Source organism: Oncorhynchus keta, chromosome 16 (genome assembly GCF_023373465.1).
Source record: "Oncorhynchus keta strain PuntledgeMale-10-30-2019 chromosome 16, Oket_V2, whole genome shotgun sequence".
NCBI lineage: Eukaryota > Metazoa > Chordata > Actinopteri > Salmoniformes > Salmonidae > Oncorhynchus > Oncorhynchus keta.
In genome coordinates this window covers 16,602,441-16,622,552 of record NC_068436.1, presented here as the reverse complement: position 1 = coordinate 16,622,552, position 20,112 = coordinate 16,602,441, and the positions used below count along the sequence as shown (strand labels likewise).

The 20,112-nt window shown below is 41.1% G+C and overlaps 1 long non-coding RNA gene across 2 annotated transcripts in view; it reads left to right on the top strand.

Annotated features, from left to right (window-relative positions):
* The window catches only part of LOC127907978 (uncharacterized), a 58,189-nt gene extending 38,623 nt beyond the window's left edge, over positions 1 to 19,566 (top strand). The window contains exons 3-4 of one of the 2 annotated variants that reach the window (XR_008065789.1): positions 19,021 to 19,122; positions 19,486 to 19,566. This is a non-coding gene — a long non-coding RNA (uncharacterized LOC127907978). Of the gene's footprint in view, positions 1 to 3,992; positions 4,183 to 19,020; positions 19,123 to 19,485 lie in introns of those variants that run through there. The other variant, XR_008065788.1, reaches the window with a different exon arrangement.
* Positions 19,567 to 20,112: the final 546 nt, after the last annotated feature.

The window sequence follows — 20,112 nt, the reverse complement described above, 5'->3', positions numbered from 1 at the left end:
TTTTAAGAATAGTAATAAAAACCTAATCAGAATATATGATACACACACACACACACACACACACACACACACACACACACACACACACACACACACACACACACACACACACACACACACACACACACACACACACACACACACACACACACACACACAGGTTCATAATGAGCTAGCTCTCCCACTGGAATCTCTCCATTTGCAGCAGGCCACAGCTGCATAATATAGGAATTTATTCAAGGTTTATTGGGGTCAGGCTTTCCTGCTGTAACTCTACGTGGTTTCATGCCAATATATTAACCTCGCCAATCGATTTGTTGTGGCACTCGCTGGTCCAGAAGGAAATCATAGCAGATATGAAAGTTGTAGACAAGAACAACAACTTTTTTACAGGGTAATTATCAGAGGATCCCAAAAACAAAAACCAAAACAAACAGATGGGCTGGATATTTTATTATTTTATTTGAGTAATATAAACACAGGTCTTTCTGCAGTATGTAGAGATGTACCACCCAGACCTAATACTCATTTGAAAACCTCTGAGGCCTGAATTGCACCTTATTCCCTATTTATTGCACTAGTTTTGAGCAGAGCCCTAGGGCCCGGGTCAAAAGTAGTGCACTATTTAGGGAAAGGGGTGCCGCTTGGGACGTAACCCTAGTTTGCTGTATCGTCACACGCCGTGGCCCTCAGATCCCAGCTGGCATTGATGTTCATTTGAATCGATGCCGTCTAAGATGCCGTATTGCAGCTGATGTAGTCTTGTGGTGGGAGAGGCAGTAAAGTGAATCAGCTCACCAATAAATAACTGTCACACCACACATTTTCTCCCTTGGAGACGTCAGGGAAGAAGTGGCTTTGAGCAGTGGTAGTGCATTACATGGGTTCCATTGATGCTGTATGAATGAACGCATGTATATCACATGCATGATTGAGGGGTAACTGATTGCATGTAATCTGATTTTAAAAAATCAGTTACTTTATCAGCAGAAATATTGTTATCAGATTACAGATACCTTTTGACAAAAAATATTTAGATTACTTTAAAATTCAAAGGCAATTATTTTATTCGGACAAGACTATATCAGCAAGCACATGAAAGCTTTTCCGACCGGACGCAAAAACATTATTTGCCAACACCAGCCACAGTCGAGAGACAAAAGCACTTCCGGACACTTCTAAACACACTACCAGTGCTCAGGGCGCTTTGCCTTTTCCAGTATGATAACTTTGGGCTGGTGGTGATGGCTCTGCCGGTAAAGAACATATTACACCACCTCTGTGGTCTTTGCCCAGACTCTTCTCTCCTTTCTCTCCTGTTCTTTGTTCAGTCACAAATCATTCTGAGGGCTGACTGAGCTCCCGAAGTGCATCTGTGTGTTAAGTGCCCCATCCTGGGGTCTTGCGGTGTTAATCCAATTTGCCCTGAACATTTTCCAGCCAGTTCCCTGTGTAGTGCCGTGGAAGGTTGGGAGCGACACCTGGGGAAAGAGGAAGGACTCTCCGAAGAATGAGAAATGTGGGAAAAGAAGGAAGGAACTAAAGGAATAACAAGGGAGGGAATGGGAGATGGGTTCTGAGTGCTGCTGGCTACTTGTCCCTGTAGTCGTTTAACACGCACAGCGTCACACACACAGAGAGAGACAAAGTCACTGATAAAATTTTCATGGGGAAGCCTTTTTAGGCCCGGCCCTATTGTCTTGCCCATTAGAGTCTCTGAGATATTGGGGGACGGTGACAATGGAACCCCCCGCCTCCCCTCCATCTCGCAGGGAGACTGAAGTGGGATGGTATTACTATTTCATGGACCTCAGAAGAGACCACTGCTCTACTTTACGGGTGGGTCTGTCACAGCGGAGCAGCATCCTGCTGTGGGAGTGCCTTGAGAGCTGCTCTGAGTGCACCGACACACCATTGTTCTACTTCAGGTCGAGTCGTGTGCGTGCGATCGTGCCCCAGAGCAGAAGAGACTCGTTGTTGTTGTGTAAAGTCTTGTTTCTCCTAGTGGTGTAACAAGAAAAGCATTTAGTACTCTGGAACAGGTCAGAGGTCAGCGTCATGGGAAATGGACAAGCCAAATGTTTCCTGTCCTCATTGAAGACATCAAAGACCTCTTCTCAAATAATAAAATAACATGGCAATTAGGCTACCTCAAACGAACCTCTTAGGCTACCTCAAACGAACCTCTTAGGCTACCTCAAACGAACCTCTGAGGCTACCTCAAACGAACCTCTTAGGCTACCTCAAACGAACCTCTTAGGCTACCTCAAACGAACCTCTTAGGCTACCTCAAACGAACCTCTTAGGCTACCTCAAACGAACCTCTTAGGCTACCTCAAACGAACCTCTTAGGCTACCTCAAACGAACCTCTTAGGCTACCTCAAACGAACCTCTTAGGCTACCTCAAACGAACCTCTTAGGCCACCTCTTGACTTACTCAACCTCAAGCAGCAGCATGGTCAAATTGAGCAATTTTAGATGCATTGTTTGAGGATGCTTTTCATGCCATGGTCACAAATTAGTACAGATTGGCGATATGATTTATCCTCTTTCCATTTAGCTTGTGAGACCTTGTGAGACCTCAACCTTCTCTCTGGGGGGAGGAGTGTGTTACAGCAGTGTCCACCTAGACTGCATCCTGGAGACATTTTGAGGGTATAATTAATGAAAAATAGACTGGGTGTGACCTTTGAGCCAGGTGATTGACACAGACAGACAGTTACAATCCCTTAACCTTCACAAATGTCAGGATGTTCCTAAACTGAAGGAGTACGGCTGACTAGTACCCCTCCTCTCCTGCCTCTATATGCCACTACTGCCTGCGTCAGTCCTTCCTCCCACCGTTCATTCTGCATCACCATATTGATTTGTTTGTGAGGAGACTGTGGCCACCTATTAAATATTCACCCGTTGTTTTTTCATTCTCACCAACACTTTGTCCTAAAAGCAATTTGTCTCCTTAACTCTTTACGTAAGAGTGCTCCACTCTGCTCACAAGTTGGAGGAACACGAAAGACAAATCCTTTCCTTTCGACCGTTCATTTTTAAATCTCCGGTTCTTCAGAACCTCTATGTCCTCTATATCTCTTTTGGCTGCTAGAGATCATTTAGTGAAGAGCATCGCTTGAAATAATGCTGTGTGGTCTATAGGGCCTCTCTTGTCTCCACCACTTCTGATAACTGTCTCTGTGTGATTCTCTACCCTGAGTTGAGGCAGTTCAGCGGTTCATAGGAGTACCATTACTCCTACCCTTGTAATTGATCCATATAGGATCATTCTATTATATATTTAGTACAGTGAAGATATCGCACAGCCAGTCAGTCGACATCATCACCAGTTTTTCGGAACAACCTCAAACTTCTCCCATTCCGTGGTATCGATTCGCGAAGGTGGCAAAACTTCTCCCGTTCCGTGGTATCGATTCGCGAAGGTGGCAAAACTTCTCTCGCTCTCTTTGCCAGTTTTGTCTTTGTTTTGTTTCAGCATTGTTAAAAAAAACGGGTGAGAAGTAGCTGAGGCAGATGAAAGACTTTTCCCTCCTTTCCCACTTACTGCCCTAACTTCGGTCCCAGTAGAGCGGAGACACTGAACTCTTTTCCGCAGTCAGAGTGATTGGGTGTGGCTGCTGTGTGGAGGCCAACTTCCATCCCCTTCCCTAATTCCATGTGAGTAGCTGAAAGGATACATTTGCGTTTATTTGCGCCTTTTATGTGTGAGAAGTTCAAAGGCTCCCCGTCTCCTCTTCACCGATGACAGATGACAGATACCGCACCTCGTGAAACGACGGGGGGAAACGTTAACCGTTATTTATTTTTGAAAAATTATCAAATATTTTTTTTCCATCCCAAAATTAAAAAAAACTAAACAGGGAATTGATAGTGAGAGGAGTGTATGTGAGGGAGCTGCTGTTAATATATTAATTTAATCCTCCTGTTCGGTGTCTTCAATCCCCTCAAGATGGGCAGTAATCAGTTTGTTCCTGTCTGCTAGGTTTCCAGGAGGGGAGGGCCCCGCTAATCAGAAGTGGCGTAGCTACTCGGAGACACTGAGGAAAGGGGAGGGGAGAGAGATGACACCTCACAGATTTATTACCTCGGAATCTTCCAGGCCGAGCCGCCCCCCTGCAAGCCGTCAACGAAGCCCCAAACCTCCAGAAAACAGGCAAAATAAATAAGACTAACCAACAATCTAAAACAAACATGGCAAATGTTTGGAATGCCAACCCGACACGCACTGTGCCAAGTGACACCTCTTTAAATTAAGATTAACACTAGTTTGCCTTTGTTCTGAATTTCTGTGTAGATTACAGATGATTCTTTTGCATAATTTATTTTCAAAACTAGAAAGTTTGGAATTTGGGCTTTTATGTATGAATGTTTATTAAACATGTTCTTTTTAGGAAAATATTACAAGTGACTTGAATGTGCATTATAAAATATACCTTGCTCTCAATCTAGCATGAATAACTAGGTCCAACATATTCAAATGAATCACTAGAAAACTAGAATTTTAGTAGCTATATTAAAAGTATTTACTGTTAACAAAAAAATCAGACAAATTCATCTGATTCCATCCTATTGTTCTCAATATACATAAGTATTTTGTTACTCAAAGATCAAACCACAATTATAAAAACATGTACTTATGCATATTAAATCACTAGCCAAATTCTTACCATTTGTTTATGATTTTCCTGACACAAAGCAAGTGACAGTTGGGTTGTTAGGCCGTGCCCCTAATAAGTCGGGATAATTGAGCTCACAAGATGGCTTTGACCTTTAGGTGTAACTAAATTGACTTTTCACCCCCAGGCGTGCACCTCGGCCCCTGTCATTTTCAGCAGTGTGAGTAGCGGTTATGTATTTAGTATTGATTGTGTTTTGGTTTGGAATAAGGCCAGTTAAACAGCCCTGTTCAACTCTCCACAACTGTGATTGAGTAGACTACATGGCGACATATTGTTGTGATAGGCGGTGAAAAGGTTCATTTGTATAGACCGTTGGCTGAGCATCCATGTATGATACAACGTTTCATCTCATTTACAAACCTTTATTAATTATTTAAGCTAACTGTTAATTATGCCTCTCTTCCTACTTATGAATTGATAATGCTGTTGTAAATGATCATGTGAGGTCTACCTCATGTGTAGGACTAGTTCAACCTATTCCAGGTTGAAGATCATTATTTACACTGTGTCACAGTAGCTAATGGGTGTTTTTGTTGTTAGCCATATTAGCTTTGATTGTTTTGTGTCTCTACTTATGTCTGTTGGTACCTGTAGCTAAGTGCTGTGGATCACCGTCAAACAAGCTTGGGAAAAAAAACAGGGTGTCCTTTTTCCCCTTTGGATGGCGTATAAAGGGATTGGTCTCTCTCTCGCTCTCTCTCCTCTGAAGAACTGTGTGGCGGAGGAGGGAGACATTTCGAGGGGGTGACCAGGGCTGTAAAGATCACAGTGAGTCTTGGGTGACAGGAAACAATGAACTTTTCCCTGTGTCTAGTAAATTAACCCGTGTCATCAGCCGTGCACATCCCCGCTGATCAATACTGAACACTTTGCTTTCGGAAAATGAGGGTCATCCTCCTCTCCTCTCTCCTCCCCGGAGCAGAGCTGTTCCCAGGGGGACGGACAGACACGCTGATAAAACAATCACCATAAAGAGGTTCCACATTCAGTGGAAGACTCCTCTCCTCCAGCAGTCAGTGTTTGAGCTAAGAGGCACTCGGGGGGGGCACTCATCCCCTCCACCCTCGCTGACAGGGGCGCGGTCGATAAAGTGGATTTGAGGATATAAATGTTTCCCCGAGCCCTCTCCATCACTGGGATACTCTGCAGTGACACACTCACAGGGGGCACTATTCCACCGTCTTTCTCTGTTCCCACCAACTCTGTTAGAGAGCTTGTTTACTAAGCTCTGTCGTCATACTACTGTTTTAGAATTCAGCTGGCTGCGTGAATGGGGCTACAAGTCCTCCTCACTCGTAATCTGGGACTGCTCGGTATAACTTTTATCTCCCTCCTCAAATATCTCCCAATGCCATTGAATGGTGAGTTTTAAAAATCCCTCATGGGCAATATGTTTGGGAGCCACAGGAGCCAGATAAAATGTCTGGAAAACCCAGAATACACAGTCTCCCCTGTGGGGCAACAGTTACTATCAGTATTCCCCGTTTTTCTATTTAATTCTCCCCTCCTTCCATCTGTCTGTAGTTTAGCGATCACAACACTACCTTTATCACTTCCACCAAATGGGGGCCAGGATCAATAGAATGTTCTGCTGCCTCCCAATCTCTCTCTGCTGCAGCCCCGTCTGTCTGCCTGTTCAGCCGGCCTGACCTCAGCACGGCGCGGTCGCTGTCCGCTGCCCAGGAGGATATTAAAAGGCTTAGATAAAGAAAATAGAGAACCCATTCGGACTCGCCCTTCGGCCCAGAGAAAGTGCTTGAAGCAGCAGATAGTGTGTGTGTGAAAAACCCTTTTTCCATTATAAGCCATTACCAGGTTGCAACCCCTTAGCGGTGACAAAGTGCTCTCCTCCACATCTTCATTTTGTGCTGATCTGTAAGGGAGGAGAGAGGACTGTCATCTGTCACCACTAACTCCCGCGCGGCTGCACCACTAATTGCAGCCAACTGTCGACGCGTTCATTTAGACCTTTTTACATTATTTATCGGGAGAAAAATATTGTATTGATTTTGGATGCCTGGTTGGGATGGCGGCCGAGGCAGGGCGGGTATAAGTGATGTGGCTAAAAAGCTGACGGGACACTCTATAAACTTTTACATCACCGTGTCAAAGCTGCACTTTACCGACATAAAATGAACACAGTCGTGGAGTATTAGTTAGAGTGGGAGATGACTGTGCAGGGGTGAATCGGCTGAAGCGCGCCGCTCTGGTGATTACGCAAGATAGTGGCACTAGTGCAGGTAGGAAGAGGACCAACGCTGTGTTATTATAGTCCCACTGTGACTGAATATCTGTCAATGCATTTATTCATATATTACAGGGATCTACTCCTGCCGCCATTTTAGAGTCATTAGAGTCCCCTTTTCAATCAGCATCTACTTGTTATATTTCTTGCCTCCTGATAGTGCCTGTAGGCACAGTGTGGTTGTTTATTTGTAGTGGTATACAGATGTTGGATCTTAATTTGGGCCAGTTTTTCTACAGCATGGAAATAATCCTGTCATTAACAGGAACTGTGGTTATTATGTGAATTATAATAAATGGAAATGATTGTAGAGGTTGATACTTTTCAAAGTATCAAACTTTAGAAACCTTTTTAAAACTTAAATACACTACAAGTTTCTCAGCAAGAAAAGAGTGATCAAATTAAGACCCTACTTCTGTAGATGCAGTGTTACTAAGATACAGAGCCTTGTGTTTGGCACTACCTGAAGACAGTCACTGATACTAGAGCTGTGAACCATACAACCAGGAATGTCTGAGGCTGATCTACCAGGACCAGGCCTGGTCCCATAATGAAACACATACATGGCAGGGACTGACATATGTAATACAGCCCTAATCTCTTCAGACTGTTTCTGAAGTCTGACATGCCACATAAAATCAAAGTCAGGAACCCTCCATAAAACAAGGCATCTGGTAGTTAGCACAGCTCTGAAAAACAGAAACCCGGATTATTACTGTACATGAAAACTGGTTGCCAGAATGCCACTTTCTTTTGTTTTTACAACGGCATAAATGAAACAAACCTAGCTTTTTCTCAAGGGAGGGGAACACAAGTGCTCTGCACCCGCCCCCCTTCCATCCTCCCTCATCCCCCTTTCAATAAAGACACTCTGCACATAGCATACCCTGCAATGTTTGATTCCCATTTAATTGAAACAGGCGTGAGAGAGTCCTTGCCAGAACATGGCCTCGCCATTTAAGGTAATGTTTGCACTGCTAAAGCAGCAATGAATCCAAGTCCTCGGTGCTGGCACGGTGACTCCTTAGCCGGGGCCTGCAGCTGCCTCAGGACACTGTCCCCTTCCACACACAGCTGTGAAAAGTTTAAAACTTTCGGCTATAACATGGCAACGGTGAGGCGAATACAAGCACAATTAAAGGGGTAAAATATTGCTTTGGCATCCCCAGTCATTATCTCAGGTTTACTACTCTTCGTACAGTGCTTTTATTTTCTTTATAGGACTGGCTTTTAAACACATTACTTGTTTTCCCTTTTTAGTGCCTTAATTTCTCAAAATGCTTGTATGCGTCAAGGGGAAAACTGGTCGGTTCCCAATACCTTGGTTGACCCTCACAGTTTTCTCCAACAGATCAACGCAGGTCCAGTCTCGAAAGTTCCCCCATGGGGTTTTTCTCCTAACAGTCTTAGGACAAATAATATCAGACTTTTGGAAAATCCTTTCAAATTCACTGCTCATTACTAGTGTTGGCTGCCAATGATAGTTCTGAATCTTTTCTCCCCGAGGTCTGGAGCCTTTACAAGGGGCTCATTTGTATTAAAAAAGAAACCTGTAACAGAAAAGAGAGTGTTCTCGTCCTACAAATTCATAGTTTCAGTCAATGTATTTCATCCTTGGAACCCCTCAAAATGCATGTTTATTTCTCAACAATGGCCACAGATAAGATGAATCGCATCAGTGACATTAATCTCATGAGCTATTTTGTTTTAGGATCTGAAGTAATATGGCTGGCTAACAATAACAAATCATTTGATTCAGAGACATGACTGTGTATCTGGTGGTCTGTGGTACAGTTATATGACACATCTCATATACTGTACAAGAACAGGCCACGCTCAATAGCGTTACAACAATTACATCTGTCCAAGATTTAGGAACACATTGAGACCATAGACCACAGGTCAGATATAGGAAAAATCTATGCGCAAGAACCCCACCAGAAAAGCCCACTCGATTTACAAAAGACACAGGCTATGTCCCATCTGGCGCCATTTTGCCTATGTAGTGCACTACTTTTAACAGAGCCCTATAGGCCCTGGTCAAAAGTAGTGCACTATAAATGGAATAGGGTGCCATTTGAGAGACACACATACTGTACTGTATTGGTACATACTGTACTGGTACATACTGTACTGTATTGGTTAGGTCTCCCCTTGTTGTGTATATGGTAAGCCCCACTAAGAGGACTTGTTAATCCAGTAGCTGGACTGGAGAGACCATAACCTGACTAATACAGGCCCTCTCTCTGGACCAAGGTGCTGATTAGTGGAGATGGAGGGTATCTAGTGTAATGCAGCAGTAGTAGCAGCAGCAGTAGTAGTAACATCAGTATAATTAGTAGTAGTAACAGTAGTAGTAGTAGTAGTAATAACAGTAGTAGTAGTAACAGTAGTAGTGGTCCTTCTGTGGCTCAGTTGGTAGAGCATGGCGCTGTAGTAGTAGTAGTAACCAGTAGTAGTAGTATGCAACATGACTGTAGTAGTAGCGTCAGCTAAATGTAACAGTAGTTAGTAGTAGTAACAGTAGTAGTAGTAGTAACAGTAACATCGTATATAGACTTGTTTATACTGTATTATTGACTGTATGTTTGTTTTACTCCATGTGTAACTCTGTGTTGTTGTATGTGTCGAACTGCTTTGCTTTATCTTGGCCAGGTCGCAATTGTAAATGAGAACTTGTTCTCAACTTGCAAACCTGGTTAAATAAAGGTGAAATAAATCAAAAGTAATAGTAGTAGTAGTACAGTAGTGGTAACAGTAGTAGTAGTAGTAGTAGCATCAGTAGTAGTAGTAACAGTAGTAGTTGTAACTGTAGTAGTAGAAAAAGCAGTAGTAGTAGTAGTAGTAGTAGTAGTAGTAGCGGCCGCGGTATTAGCGGCAGTTAGTAGTAGTAACAGCAGCAGTTAGTAGTATTAGTTAGTAGTAGCAGCAGCAGTTAGTAGTTAGTAGCAGCAGCAGTTAGTAGTAGTAGTAGTAGCAGTTAGTAGTAGTAGCAGCAGCAGTTAGTGTAGTAGCAGCAGTTAGTAGTAGTAGCAGCAGTTAGTAGTAGTAGTAATTAGTAGCAGCAGTTAGTAATAGTAGTAGCAGCAGTTAGTAGTAGCAGCAGTTAGTAGTAGTAGTAGTAGTAGTAGTAGTAGTAGTAGTAGTAGTAGTAGTAGTAGTAGTAGTAGTAGTAGCAGCAGTTAGTGTAGTAGTAGCAGCAGCGGTAGTTGAGCAGTAGTAGTAGTAGTAGTAGTAGTAGCAGTTAGTAGTTAGTAGTAGCAGCAGCAGTTAGTAGTAGTAACATCGAGTTAGTAGTAGTTAGTAGTAGTAACAGTAGTAGTAGTAGTAGTAGTAAGTTAGTTAGCAGTAGTAGTAACAGTAGCAGTAACAGTAGTTGCAGCAGTAAGTAGTAACAGTAGTTAGTAGTAGTAGCAGCAGCAGCAGTTATAGCAGCACTTGTTTATACTGTATTATTGACTGTATGTTTGTTTTACTCCATAGTAGTAACTCTGTAGTAGTTGTTAGTAGTAGTAGTAGTAACTGCTTTGTAGTAGTAGTGGTTGTAGTAACAGGTAGCAGCAGTTAGTAGTAGTAGTAGTAACTTATAGTAGTAGTAGCAGTGTTAAACCTGGTTAAATAAAGCATGAAATAACAGTAGTAGTAATAGTAGTAGTAGTGGCAGCGGTGGTAAGTGGCAGTAGTAACGGTAGTAGTAGTAGCATCAGTAGTAGTAGCATAACAGTAGTAGTTGTAACTGTAGTAGTGAACCAGCAGTAGTAGTAGTAGTAGTAGTAGTAGTGAGCAACAGTAGTAGTAGTAGCAGCAACAGTAGTAGTAGCAGCAGTTAGTAGTAGTAGTAGCAGCAGTTAGTAGTAGCAGCAGCAGTTAGTAGTAGCAGCAGTTAACAGTAGTAGTAACAGCAGCAGTTAGTAGTAAGTGTAGTAGCAGTTAGTAACAGTAGTAGTAGTAGTAGTAGTAGTAGTAGCAGTAACATTAGTAGTAGTAGTAGTAGCAGCAGTAACAGTAGTAGTAGTAGTAGTAGCAGCAGTAACAGTAGTAGTAGTAGCAGCAGTAACGTAGTAGTAGTAGTAGCAGCAGCAGTAACAGTAGTAGTAGTAGCAGCAGTAACAGTAGTAGTAGTAACAGTAGTAGCAGCAGTAACGGTAGTAGTAGTAACAGTAGTAGTGTTAGTAACAGTAGTAGTAGTAGTAGGTGTAGTAGTAGTAGTAGTAGTAGTAACAGTAGTAGCAACAGTAGTAGTAGTAGTAGCAGTAGTAGCAGTTAGTAACAGTAGTAGTAGTAGCAGCAGTGACAGTAGTAGTAGTAGCAGCAGTAACAATAGTAGTAGTAGCAGCAGTAACAGTAGTAGTAGTAGTAGTAGTAGTAGCAGCAGTAACTAGTAACAGTAGTAGTAGCAACAGTTAGTAGTAGTAGTAGTAGTAGTAGTAGCAGCACTAGTTGTAAGCAGTAACTAATAGTAGTAGCAGTTAGTAGTAGTAGCAGCAGTAACAGTAGTAGTAGTGGCAGTAACAGTAGTTAGCAGCAGTAACAGTAGTAGTAGTAGCAGGTGTAACAGTAGTAGTAGTAGCAACAGTAGTAGTAACAGTAGTAGCAACAGTAGTAGCAGTAGTAGCAGCAGTAACAGTAGTAGTAGCAGCAGTAACATAAGTAGTAGTCACAGTAGAAGTAGTAGTCACAGTAACATAAGTAGTAGTCACAGTAGAAGTAGTAGTCACAGTAACATTAGTAGTATCAGTAGTAGTAGTAGTAGCAGTAGTAGCAGCAGTAACTAGTAGTAGCAGTAGTAACTACTAGTAGTAGTAGTAGCAGTAACTAGTAGTAGCAGCAGTAAGCAGTAACAGTATTAGCAGTAGTAGAAGTAGTAACAGTAGTAGAAGTAGTAACAGATGGCTACACTTAATTAACAGTAACAGTAGTAGTAGTAACAGTAGTAGTAGTAACAGTAACAGTAGTAGCAGTAACAGTAGTAGTAGTAACAGTAACAGTAGTAGTAGTAACAGTAGTAGTAGTAACAGTAGTAGTAGTAACAGTAGGAGTAGTAGTAGTAGTAACAGTAGGAGTAGTAGTAGTAGTAACAGTAGTAGTAGTAGTAATAGTAACAGTAGGAGTAGTAGTAGTAGTAACAGTAGTGGTAGTAACAGTAGTAGTAACAGTAGTGGTAGTAACAGTAGTAGTAACAGTAGTAACAGTAGGAACAGTAGTAGTAACAGTAGTAGTAGTAGTAGTAGTAACAGTAGTAGTAGTAGTAGTAGTAGTAGTAACAGTAACAGTAGTAGTAGTAGTAGTAGTAACAGTAGTAGTAGTAACAGTAGGAGTAGTAGTAACAGTAGTAGTAGTAGGAGTAGTAGTAGTAGGAGTAACAGTAGGAGTAGTAGTAGTAGTAACAGTAGGAGTAGTAGTAGTAACAGTAGGAGTAGTAACAGTAGGAGTAGTAGTAGGAGTAGTAACGGTAGTAGTAGTAACAGTAACAGTAGTAGTAGTAACAGTAACAGTAGTAGTAGTAGTAACAGTAGGAGTAGTAACAGTAGTAGTAGTAGTAACAGTAGGAGTAGTAACAGTAGTAGTAGTAGTAACAGTAATAGTAACAGTAGTAGTAACATTAGTGGTAGTAACAGTAGTAGTAACAGTAGGAACAGTAGTAGTAACAGTAACAGTAGTAGTATTGGTAGTAGCAGTAGTAATAGTAGGAGTAGTAGTAGTAGTAGTAACAGTAGGAGTAGTAGTAGTAACAGTAGGAGTAGTAGTAGTAACGGTAGTAGTAGTAACAGTAACAGTAGTAGTAGTAACAGTAACAGTAGTAGTAGTAACAGTAACAGTAGTAGTAGTAGTAACAGTAGGAGTAGTAACAGTAGGAGTAGTAGTAGTAGTAACAGTAGTAGTAACAGTAGTAGTAACAGTAGTGGTAGTAACAGTAGTAGTAACAGTAGGAACAGTAGTAGTAACAGTAGTAGTAACAGTAACAGTAGTAGTATTGGTAGTAGCAGTAGTAACAGTAGGAGTAGTAGTAGTAGTAGTAACAGTAGGAGTAGTAGTAGTAACAGTAGGAGTAGTAGTAGTAACAGTAGGAGTAGTAACAGTAGGAGTAGTAACAGTAGGAGTAGTAACAGTAGGAGTAGTAACAGTAGTATTAACAGTAGTAGTAGTGGTAGTAGTAGTAACAGTAACATTAGTACAACTACTGTTACTACTACTGTTACTGTTATTATTAGTGGTAGTAACAGTAGTAGTAGTAGTAGTAACAGTAGTTGTACTAATGCTACTGTTACTACAACTACTACTGTTACTACCACTAATAACAGTAACATTAGTACAACTACTGTTACTACTACTACTACTGTTACTGTTATTATTAGTGGTAGTAACAGTAGTAGTAGTTGTACTAATGTTACTGTTACTACTACTACTACTACTGTTACTACCACTAATAACAGTAACATTAGTACAACTACTGTTACTACTACTACTACTGTTACTGTTATTATTAGTGGTAGTAACAGTAGTAGTAGTTGTACTAATGTTACTGTTACTACTACTACTGTTACTACTACTACTACTACTGTTTATTATTAGTGGTAGTAACAGTAGTAGTAACAGTAGTAGTAGTAACAGTAACATTAGTACATTAGTAGCTAACTGTTGTAATAATATACATTTTACTGTTATTATTAGTGGTAGTAACAGTAGTAGTAGTTTGTACTAATGTTCACTGTTACTACTTCACTGGCTTCATGTTTCTACTACTACTGTTACTGTTATTATTAGTGGTAGTAACAGTAGTAGTAGTAGTAACAGTAACACTACTACTACTACTGTTACCGTTACTGTTATTATTAGTGGTAGTAACAGTAGTAGTAGTAGTAGTAGTAGTATCCGTACTAATGTTACTGTTACTAAAACTACGTGTTAAAAGCTACTACTACTACTGTTACTGTTATTATTAGTGGTAGTAACAGTAGTAGCATTAGTAACAGTAGTAGTAGTAGTAGCAGTAACAGTAGTAGTAGTAACATTAGTAGCAGTAACAGTAGAAGAGTGAGATGTAATAATATGACATTTGATATGTCTTTATTCTTTTGGAACTTGTGTGAATGTAATATTTACTGTTAGCTTTGTTTAGTTCACTTTTGTTTATCTACTTCACTGGCTTCATGTTTCCCATGCCGATAAATCCCCTTGAATTGAATTGAGACGGAGAGGGAGAGGGGGAGAGAAACTCTGAATGATGGCCTCTTGACAAATCAGAATGTGTCATGACAAATGCAGTTTTATGACACTTGTTGCTTCTATCGGAATCGAGAATGACGAACAATGAACCTTGTGCGTGTGTGAGGGAGTGATTTTATGCCAGTTGGATGTGTTTAGTAACCAACCATAACAATGACTCTTGCAAAAATCACTCAGCTTCAAAGTTGTGTGGTAGTATCCGTGTCTAATATCATACTACAGGAGTTGAATAAAAACACGTTTGTGTGCTTCCAAAAGCAGGCAATTGCATTAATTGCTAGCAGACTTAACGTTTCATGTGGTTCCCTTGAGTGAATCAGACTATAACAAATAGCAGAACTTCTAAAAGTCTGCATTTATGCACGTTTTCAGATGATCAGAGGTTGCACTGGTAATTCTAACAATAATAAGCAGTTGTACATCTACATATAACCCAACCCCTCTGAATCAGAGGAGCTTCAATTAAGAGAAAGAGTGTAGATTTGAAAGGGGATACCTAGTCAGTTCTACAACTGAATGCATTCAACTGAAATGTGTTTTCCGCATTTAACCCAACCCCTCTGTATCAGAGAGGTGTGTCTTCCACATTTAACCCAACCCCTCTGAATCAGAGAGGTGTGTCTTCCACATTTAACCCAACCCCTCTGTATCAGAGAGGTGTGTCTTCCACATTTAACCCAACCCCTCTGAATCAGAGAGGTGTGTCTTCCACATTTAACCCAACCCCTCTGAATCAGAGAGGTGTGTCTTCCACATTTAACCCAACCCCTCTGAATCAGAGAGGTGTGTCTTCCACATTGAAACTTCCAACCCCTCTGTATCAGAGAGGTGAATTTAACCCAACCCTCTGAATCAGAGGTGTGTCTTCCACATTTAACCCAACCCCTCTGAATCAGAGAGGTGTGTCTTCCACATTTAACCCAACCCCTCTGAATCAGAGAGGTGTGTCTTCCACATTTAACCCAACCCCTCTGAATCAGAGAGGGGGACAGTGGGTTAACTGACTTGCTCAGGGGCAGAACGACAGATGTTTACCTTGTCAGCTCGGGGATTCGATCCGGCAACCTTTTGGAGAGAGGGAGGGCGATAGTACTTTTAATCTTTCACTCTTTCGTCTGGCTGCTACCTCTGTAGGGAGTTAGTGTCAGACATATTAAATAATCCACTCAGAGAAAACACGACTACGCCTAATACAGTCATTATAAAGAAGAAGTTCAAGCGACATCGGGATTCAACTCATTTCCTTTCCCTGATTTATTTTCAAACCGCGCAGTATTTAAACTCTATGAAAATAACCAAGGATAACCATTAAGATAATAAAATTGAGGCGTGTATTGCAAAGGCCATAATTGAGGAAAGCAATATTTGGCCCGTAATTTAATTACCATCTCCATACTTAAATGATAATCATCTCAAAGATTCACACACACACATTTTGCTCATTGATATGTTGGAAGTTATTAAAGTAATCAGCCGCAAAGGAAATCCATTCCGGAATTGATTGCGGAATATGCTGATATAGAAGGGTGTGAGCCTATTATTCTGGAAGGTTCTATAGCCAGTCAGTGGTGGGAGTGATCATTAAGAGATTCTTAGAATGAATAGGAATTATCTTTATTCAGACAGAGGGCTTATAGAGGCGAGGGGCGAGGGGAGAAAGAGCAGCTAATTAAGACCTTCAATGTCATTAGGAAACTTAGGGAAGAACTGTTGTCTGACATGGGGGAGAATGTCTTTTTTAGACACAGAGTAAGAACAATGAGATGGGTGTGTTTGCTCAAATGTAGGCCTTTGATATTCGACAAAATATCTCAAGTGTGTATTTGTCTTTTTTTAACAATCCATTTTATCCACCAATCTTTTGTACAAGATTCTGTGTGCTGTTGCTTAGCTACCAGGGTCATATACTTTTTGTTCAGGAAGTCACCTTTTTTTCCGTTTGACTTGGTTTGGGATCAATTTGCATTAGTCCCAGTAATATAATTATCTGCATCTGGAATTGACGTTTACTCTCAAAGTCGTCGATTCAATTTAGAAATGAAACCATGCATTCTTTCACACTAAATCACATTAAAGTCTAGTAATGCAGGATGAAAGATATTTTTATTAGTGACAAACTTTTAAAAAAAATTGTTGTAATCAGATATTTTATATGGGGCTAAATGTCTGCAGTTATGCTTCAATTTAAGAGACGTGTGTGACAATTATTAAGGCACAAAATGAGATATTACAAGGTGTTATAGGTAACGTTGTGTACTTTACAAAATGAAAAATACAGTTTCCTTATTTTAGTTTGTATTAGTTTGATATCATATTATATTTTGTTTTTAAAATGATGGCATTAAATCTATACCCACCTTTAATTGTTCAGAAATCACAATTCAAAATACAAAGGACACATAGATTCCTGTCATGTCATAGATTCCTCTATAGAGGTTATGTTCCATGTCATAGATTCCTCTATAGAGGGTTATGTTCCATGTCATAGATTCCTCTATATTCCTCTATAGAGGTTATGTTCCATGTCATAGGTTCCTCTATGTTATGTTCCATGTCATAGATTCCTCTATAGAGGTTATGTTCCATGTCATAGATTCCTCTATAGATAGGGTTATGTTCCATGTCATAGATTCCTCTATAGAGGGTTATGTTCCATGTCATAGATTCCTCTATAGAGGGTTATGTTCCATGTCATAGATTCCTCTATAGAGGGTTCATGTTCCATAGTCATAGATTCCTCTATAGAGGGTTATGTTCCATGTCATAGATTCCTCTATTCCTCTAGAGGGTTATGTTCCATGTCATAGATTCCTCTATAGAGGGTTATGTTCTATAGATTCCTCTATAGGGTTATGTTCCATGTCATAGATTCCTCTATAGAGGGTTATGTTCCATGTCATAGATTCCTCTATAGAGGGTTATGTTCCATGTCATAGATTCCTCTATGGGTTATGTTCCATGTCATAGATTCCTCTATAGAGGGTTATGTTCCATGTCATAGATTCCTCTATAGAGGGTTATGTTCCATGTCATAGATTCCTCTATAGAGGTTCCATGTCATAGATTCCTCTATGTCATAGATTCCTCTATAGAGGGTTATGTTCCATGTCATAGATTCCTCTATAGAGGTCATAGATTCCTCTATGTTCCATGTCATAGATTCCTCTATAGAGGGTTATGTCATTTCCATGTCATAGATTCCTCTATAGAGGGTTATGTTCCATGTCATAGATTCCTCTATAGAGGGTTATGTTCCATGTCATAGATTCCTCTATAGAGGGTTATGTTCCATGTCATAGATTCCTCTATAGAGGGTTATGTTCCATGTCATAGATTCCTCTATAGAGGGTTAGATTCCTCTATAGAGGGTTATGTTCCATGTCATAGATTCCTCTATAGAGGGTTATATTCCATGTTCCATGTCATAGATTCCTCTATAGAGGGTTATGTTCCATGTCATAGATTCCTCTATAGAGGGTCATGTTCCATGTCATAGATTCCTCTATAGAGGGTTATGTCATAGATTCCTCTATGTCATAGATTCCTCTATAGAGGGTTATGTTCCATGTCATAGATTCCTCTATAGAGGGTTATGTTCCATGTCATAGATTCCTCTATAGATGTTCCATGTCATAGATTCCTCTATAGGTTATGTTCCATGTCATAGATTCCTCTATAGAGGGTTATGTTCCATGTCATAGATTCCTCTATAGAGGTTATGTTCATGTTCCATGTCATAGATTCCCATGTCTATAGAGGGTTATGTTCCATGTCATAGATTCCTCTATAGAGGGTTATGTTCCATGTCATAGATTCCTCTATAGAGGGTTATGTTCCATGTCATAGATTCCTCTATAGAGGGTTATGTTCCATGTCATAGATTCCTCTATAGATTCCTCTATAGGGTTATGTTCCATGTCATAGATTCCTCTATAGAGGGGTATGTTCCATGTCATAGATTCCTCTATAGAGGGTTATGTTCCATGTCATAGATTCCTCTATAGAGGGTTATGTTCCATGTCATAGATTCCTCTATAGAGGGTTATGTTATGTTCCATGTCATAGATTCCTCTATAGAGGGTTATGTTCCATGTCATAGATTCCTCTATAGAGGGTTATGTTCCATGTCATAGATGCCTCTATAGAGGGTTATGTTCCATGTCATAGATTCCTCTATAGAGGGTTATGTTCCATGTCATAGATTCCTCTATAGAGGGTTATGTTCCATGTCATAGATTCCTCTATAGAGGGTTATGTTCCATGTCATAGATTCCTCTATAGAGGGTTATGTTCCATGTCATAGATTCCTCTATAGAGGGGTATGTTCCATGTCATAGATTCATGTTTTCCAATATTTAGGCATATCAGATTTGTGTTTGTATTTTAGGGGAAGCAAATCAATATTGTCGACTAACTATACAGAAGTGCCATTACTGCAATCTGAAATGTAACCAAAATTAATAAAATATAACAGACAAAGGAAAATGAAAGAAACATTTAACGGGGTTGGAGAATATCTATCTATCATATAGCCTCATAATACTGCTACAGTGAGACAAGAAGAGAGAGCCTAGCTATGTTATTGGAAGCCTATCTGCTTTGCATTACAGTACCAACAAACGCAGAGCGCCCACTTAAGATTCACAGGAAGTCCAGAAGAGGGAAATGGGCATGAAGGGAATAAGAAGCTAAGCAGTAGCATTCCCCCTTTACAAGATCTGTTATTCCACCCCGTTTACGCAGCCAGGCTAGCTAATCACACGGTCAGAGCAACTGAAACCCTCTATCTGCCCTGTTGAAGAGTCTAGCTATCTCCGCCAATCATTCCTATGATCTGATTTAGTTTTTTTTTACATTAGATAACCACGCCCCATCTAACCATGAGTCTGAGTGGAGAGAGGAGAGCAGCAGGGCCTGGCGGAATGTTCCAGTCATTTGACGGGGCTCAGTGAGATGGAATGGTAATTATGGGCAGTTAAGACAGAACCCTGGATGAGTAGCAGCGACTCCTTGGCTCTCCCATAATGCTCGGCTATAAAGGTGGCCCAATTAGTGCCTGCCCACGAGCGGTTAAGTCCGACCCGGCTTTACTCGCTCCAACGGGTGATTAGCGGCCCAAATCCCTACCTGGGCTAATTCAGCTAAGATATGGCTTTTCTTTTTAGCGAAATCTCTCCTATTTCATTTTCCTTTCTAGCTCCCCAATCATAAGATCAAATCTTTATGGAGCCTGTTTCTTACACATTTGCCCTGCGGTATCATTGTGTTAAAGACGACCTCTCTGTGTCTCATTATACGGCTCCTGTGCTGGTCTTTGTTGTCAGGCAGGAGTCTAGCTGGAGGAACAGCAGCAGCTGTGTGAGAGAGAGAGAAGAGGACCAGAAGAGGGTGCCACTGATCAAAATGTGAGCACACCGCAGCGTTCCTCTTACCCTTCCTTCTTTCCTCCCTTCCTCTTCCTGGTTCTGTTCATCATCCTCCTCTTCTCTGGAAACCCACCCAGAACCCTCCACCCACCGGCCCCAGCCCCAGCCCAGCTGCGCCAGCCAGGAGTGGGTACCTACCCCAGCCCAGCTGCGCCAGCCAGCTGCGCCAGCCAGGGAGTGCGCCAGCCAGGGTACCTACCCCAGCCTCAACCAAAGCTCATAAAGGCCTTCCCTGCAGGTCAAACCCCCTCTCCTCAATACAGTATAAGAGTGTTAATTACGTCCAAGTAAGTCCCGCTCTGAGAAAGGCAGGAGAGAGAGAAAGAGATGAATAAAAGTCTCCACAGTATTTTGCTGTGAGGGAAGTAATGATGCTTTTATCCGGGACAATATATATATATATATATATTTTTTTAACTCTCACTCTCTCCTCTCTTCTTCTCCTAACCAGTGTGCTGTCACCCCGGTGGACTTAGGTGAGGAGTTATTTCTGCATCTGGCTTGAGGTTCCTCTGAGCTTTTACA